The 5,648-nt window shown below is 47.8% G+C and overlaps 1 pseudogene; it reads left to right on the plus strand.

Moving 5' to 3' along the window:
• The first annotated feature begins 1,887 nt into the window (after window positions 1–1,887).
• LOC121312587 lies at window positions 1,888–5,443 on the plus strand (annotated as a pseudogene).
• The last annotated feature ends 205 nt before the right edge of the window (window positions 5,444–5,648 follow it).

Below are 5,648 nucleotides of genomic sequence, written 5' to 3' on the forward strand. Positions count from 1 at the left end.
GTGAGTGCGTGCGTGCAGGGGTCGCGTGGTGGTGAGTGCGTGCGTGCAGGGGTCGCGTGGTGGTGAGTGCGTGCGTGCAGGGGTCGCGTGGTGGTGAGTGCGTGCGTGCAGGGGTCGCGTGGGGGTGAGTGCGTGCGTGCAGGGGTCGCGTGGTGGTGAGTGCGTGCGTGCGTGCAGGGGTCGCGTGCGTGGTGAGTGGGTTGCGTGGTGGTGAGTGCGTGCGTGCAGGGGTCGCGTGGTGGTGAGTGCGTGCGTGCAGGGGTCGCGTGGTGGTGAGTGCGTGCATGCAGGGGTCGAATGGTGGTGTGTGCTTAAACTTCGCTGTCCACTGAGTCCCAAAAAATGGGCTGAATTCGAAAATGATCTAAAAACCAAAGCGGCCCAGAATTTGAGACATAAATGAAAACAGGAGCAGCCTATATTTAAAACTGTGATTACATTAGAGATAAACTAATGTATCCTGTAGCAAAACTGCAATAGTGTATATATTTTATATCAAATACATCGCGCAGACGATTATAGATATATGCTATTTGAAAGAAAAAAGTACACCACTACAGAAAAAAAAACAATTCTTGCATTCTATCATAACATGATAATTCATATAAAGTAATAACCCACAGTTTGTTACATTAGTACAGCAAAATACCAGCTTATATTCATTTATATTTTTATTTATGTGTTTATTTTGTCTTTTATTTATTTATTTAGTTCATTATTTATTTCAAATTTTATTTAGTTTTATTTTGGCACAAATGATCCTCCATATGCTGGGTTATGAAGAGAGGATCTCTTCCACAGGAGGGCACAGTGCTTGCACACTTCGGGAGCGCCCGCTTGAAGGGCTCTTCGGAGGGAGCAGTTTCTGTTCACTACAGATGGGAACACCCCTTAAGAGAGCCGCCATCCACCTCCGCCCTTCGCAGTGCACTTCGTAGGGCACATTTCCGTGGATTGGAACCCTCTCCCTTCTCCTTCCCTGATCTGCTCTAACCGTCCTCTCCCTTCTCCTTCCCTGATCTGCTCTAATCGTCCTCTTGTCCTTCCCTCCCTCTAATCCCGATCTGCTCTAATCGCCCTCTCCCTTCTCCTTCCCTGATCTGCTCTAATCGTCCTCTCCCTTCTCCTTCCCTGATCTGCTCTAATTGTCCTCTCCCTTCTCCTTCCCTGATCTGCTCTAACCGTCCTCTCCCTTCTCCTTCCCTGATCTGCTCTAACCGTCCTCTCCCTTCTCCTTCCCTGATCTGCTCTAACCGTCCTCTCCTCAAATCACGACAAGCAGGCAGGACTTTGGTCGCTGCTGTAGGCTGTCAATCATCACAACTTTCCCAGTTAAGGTGGTATACACACTTTCTTTCTTCTGCATTACACACACATTAAACATGATAATACAACTATTTACAAATAGTTTTGGAGGAGGAACACACCCCCTGTGTTCAATCCATTACACTACTAATGTGCTCTTACTGGACTTTACTCATGTGAGCGAATGTTTTTACTGTAAGTTAACTGCTCCCGGTCGAACTCGCTCTTAAATGGAATTATTTATTATTTATTCTTTATTTTGATCAGTTTGTATTTGATCTTACTTTCTACTGATTTTACTGTGCATTATAACTGCTCTTATCTGTAATGTGATCATTTGTAATGTGATACTCTGTAACATTATTAAGTCGCTCTGCTAAGAATAAATAATAATTCAAAGTCATGTAAACACAGAAAATGATCGTTTTCAGAAGAACAATGTTCTGATTCTGTTTTCCTAATAGTCCCTTCATTAGTTTTCTGAAGAGTTAATCTCATGTTACCGTACTGAATGTGTGTCTGTGTATAATTGTTTAATTACCCAGCCAGGTTTAACACGTTCATTGATTCCGGTGAGTATAGTATAGTGTCCAGACAGCGCTTTCGCTCGCTTTGATTTTACTGGTGCAGCTCCACGGCGCTTTTGGATGGAACTGGCCGGAGCAGCAGGATTATAACGCAGCGCCGTACCTGCAGCCTCCTGGAGCGCAGTCGTTTCCTGCGCCGAGAGCGGCATTTCAGGCGAAGCCCCCCCTCGTTCCGAGGAGAGAGCTGACCTGTCGCTGTCGAGTTCGGTCACTCTGGACTGCAGGAAAGACGCCATGGTCGTGACGGTGAACCGGGACTTGTTCGGGATCGGCTACCTGGTGAACAGCGCCGACTTGAGCGTGGGGTCCGCGGGCTGCTCGGCCACTTCCTCCGACAGCGTCGCCAGCACGGTTTTGTTCAGCATCCAGCTCCAGGATTGCGGCAGCTTGTGTGTGTCTGTATAGAGTTGTGTTAAATTTGCAACATAGTTGCACATCGCTGCTTGTATGACTGTTTAATAAAATAAACTGCCTATCTTTCCATTAAGAACCCTATTTATGCAACCACCTTTATTTTATAACTCCGTGGGAACAGATACAAATAGGATTTCCCCATGTGGTGCATAGGCTGCAGTATAATGAAGCAATTTACAACAGGGTTGGAACACAGCCCAGGAGTGGAAGGGTCTGCATTGGACACCCTGGTGGTGATTTGCCAGTCTGCCATGGAGCAGGGGTGACCTAAGCTGGGTCTTCCACTACTGGTGTTTCTGTTCTAAACTGTAATTAAACCTCCATCCAGGCCCTGAAGTAGTTTGTTTAACCCTGGAGCGGAAGGGCCCTCCAGGACTCATTGCACACCCCTGGCATGGAGGGTTCCTGCAGCTGTTTGTTGCCAGTGCACAATTCCTCTGCCAGATAACTGGAGTGGTCCTGTAGTAAAGGTTTGCTGGTGTGTTCTTTTCTGTAGTAGAGGTTCTTGTATCGTGTGTTTAATGCTGGTCTCTGTATAATGTGTCTACTTGCTTCCTGTTCCAGATAACTGGAGTGGTCCCAGAGTCTCCAATGTCATCTACCTGGGTGACATCTTTCACATCGAGGCTTCTGTTGCCGTTGACAACCACGTGCCCCTGCGGCTCTACGTTGACAGCTGCATCGCAACCCTGAGCGGCAACAAGGACTCTGAGGCCAGATACGCCGTTCTGGACAAGCTTGGGTGAGAACTGGAGTTACTTTACACAACGGCTTGTGCTGCACTCTGCTTTATTGACCCTGTTTTGAATGCTGTGTGTTGGAGGTGTAATCCCTTCTCCCCTCCTGCTTGTCTCTCCCAGCTGCCTGATGGATAGCAAGGCTCCAGACTCCTCCTCTTCCTTCACCAGACCTGCTCTGAACAAGCTGCGCTTTGACATCACTGCTTTCAGGTTCCAGGGGGATTCCGGGAGTTTGGTAAGGCTTAGCTAGACCTGGGTCATTTTTAACATGTCACAGTATACTATGATTAGAGTTTTGCTCTCTGGTGCATTGATATGCTATACGGTTTGACCATATTCCCATTATGACTCTTTACCTCCTCCCTCTTGTTTCGGATCTATGTGACTTGCACATTGAGGGCAGTCAATGCTGACAAACCAGCTGATGCCTCCAACAAGGCCTGCTCCTACCAGAAGCAAACCAACAGGTAAGCTGTGCAAGAGTGATCAGATCCTCTGCTGAAGACTAGCCTTTAAATCCAGACCCTGCCCCCTTATTCCACCATGCTGTTTGTGATGGTCTCTAGGAGACCGGTCTACCCAAGCATGCATCAATTCAGATGAGCACCTGTGGGATGAACTTTGCCATTGCAATCATGCCAGTCTACCTCTGTAGCCCAGTTGCAGCTCTCCCTGAGTGCAAGCTCTACAACACGCCTTCCGACATTCAGAGGTGGTGGCCCTGTTGATTGCAAGTCCTCTTTTCACACTGATTTGGGGTTGTGTGTGGCTTTTTAAAAAAAAAAAAAAATCTATTTAGATGCTAGGTTGCCCTGTTGCTTGCCCATGCTCTCTGTTCTAATCCTGTGTGAATTTTATCATACATACTTTTCATATCAAGTTTGGTTTTTTGAAATCCTCTTGCAGAAATATTGAATCCTCCCTGTGTGCCCTGGTTGAATGTACCAATCCTTGAGTGTTGGGACAGTGATGGCTCTGTGCCTCTGCACAGTCCTTGAATCCTAGCTGGCTCTCTGTGATCCTGCCCCCCTCATGTTGTGCCTCTTTCTCCAGGTGGGTCTCTGAGGACGGCTCCTCTGCAGTGTGTGGGTGCTGTGACGCTGGCTCCTGCTCTGGGACACCTCGGTTCCTCCCTCCTCTTCCCAGGCATGTGGCGAACTACGGGATTCCTGCCTGGGATCAACCAGGCTGACTGGGGAGGAAAGTGGCTGCACAAGAGAGCAGCTCCTCTTGATCCAGGTACTGTGTGAACACCCAGCCTGGCAGAGGCCTCTTCATAGGACTGGAACTCTAACCAAGCTGCACAAATACTGTCATTGCAACTACAGTTCAGTCTTAAGCCTTTGCTGCCCAGTGTCCCATATGCTTGACATTGAGAAAATATGTATGGGAACAGACAGGGCAGTAAAGAGTTAAAGATGTTCAAACCAGTGCTTCAAATTCAACTTAATGACTGACCTTTTGCAGTAGCAGTAGGTCAGCTGGTCTGATTTGCAGCTAGACCATTGGTGAGAGTTTAAACCCATGAAGGGGATCAGGTACCAGGAAGCAGCAACAACTTGTTTCATTCTTCCACATCTGCATGAGCCAAGCTGGAAATGAGACTCATAGAAGAAAATGGGCTCCAGTGACTCTGCCAGTGCTAAAGCATTTCTAACCTTTTTTGACCATGTGCTCCCCTTCAATGGAGTTGCATTGTGGAGTAGCTCAATCACCAGTGCATGACTTGGTTTCAGCAATGCCAGTAACCTTGCCCTCCTGTCTCTCCCCCTCTGTGTAGCTGGCCAGGACCCCCGAGTGCATGTAAAGGAGATCACCATCGGCCCCCTGACCGTGGTGCATGTGGCCCGAGACCATGCTGTCGTGCTCAGTAAGGAATCCCTGTACCACCCCCTGCAGCTTGTGGAAGTGCAGGGTAAGTGCAGCTCTCAATGCTACTGAGCTGGGCTAGCCTGCTTTAACTTTCTGTTAATCTAAAGGGTATTTCTTTAACAATTCAATCCTACATATTACAAATGAAAGACTTGCTACTGGTACTGTGATGTAGTGTTCCATTATGTGTATATAGTGTTGGACTGTTATCAGTACTGGGGAAACCTATGGGAGCCTTGAATGACTAGGCTACAACCGATTTCCACACTGCACCAGTATGTCCTCCAGTCCCATAGGTTTCTGTACTTGTAGATCTAATTTAAGTGATGCTCTCTGCAGAGTTGCTATTCTGGAGTCTTCAATGGCTGTTGCTTTCCTCCTGCACTGTCCTGTTAAACCCTCTGTGTCTCCTGTCTCAGACTCGGGCTCCTCTGTCCCTGTGCTGGCAGTCTCCGCTGTGGCTCTGGCTCTCTCCTGTGCTGTCCTGTTGGCCGTGTTCCTGAAGAGGCACTCCCAGTCTACTGACAAACTGCTCGCTGTGTCTTCCTGATGTGTTTGAATAATAACAGCCTGGTCAAAGCTAATGTAGTTGCTCGGTGGTCTTGTGTGTTGTATGTATGAGGTGTGCACAATATAGATTGGTGAAGATGCAAGTCCTTTCACCCAAACTGCACAAGGTGACATCTCTTCCATAATGCATGCAATGTCTCTAGTATTGTGACACTATAAA

The sequence above is a fragment of the Polyodon spathula genome, unplaced genomic scaffold, assembly GCF_017654505.1.
Source record: "Polyodon spathula isolate WHYD16114869_AA unplaced genomic scaffold, ASM1765450v1 scaffolds_4018, whole genome shotgun sequence".
In the NCBI taxonomy this organism is placed as follows: domain Eukaryota; kingdom Metazoa; phylum Chordata; class Actinopteri; order Acipenseriformes; family Polyodontidae; genus Polyodon; species Polyodon spathula.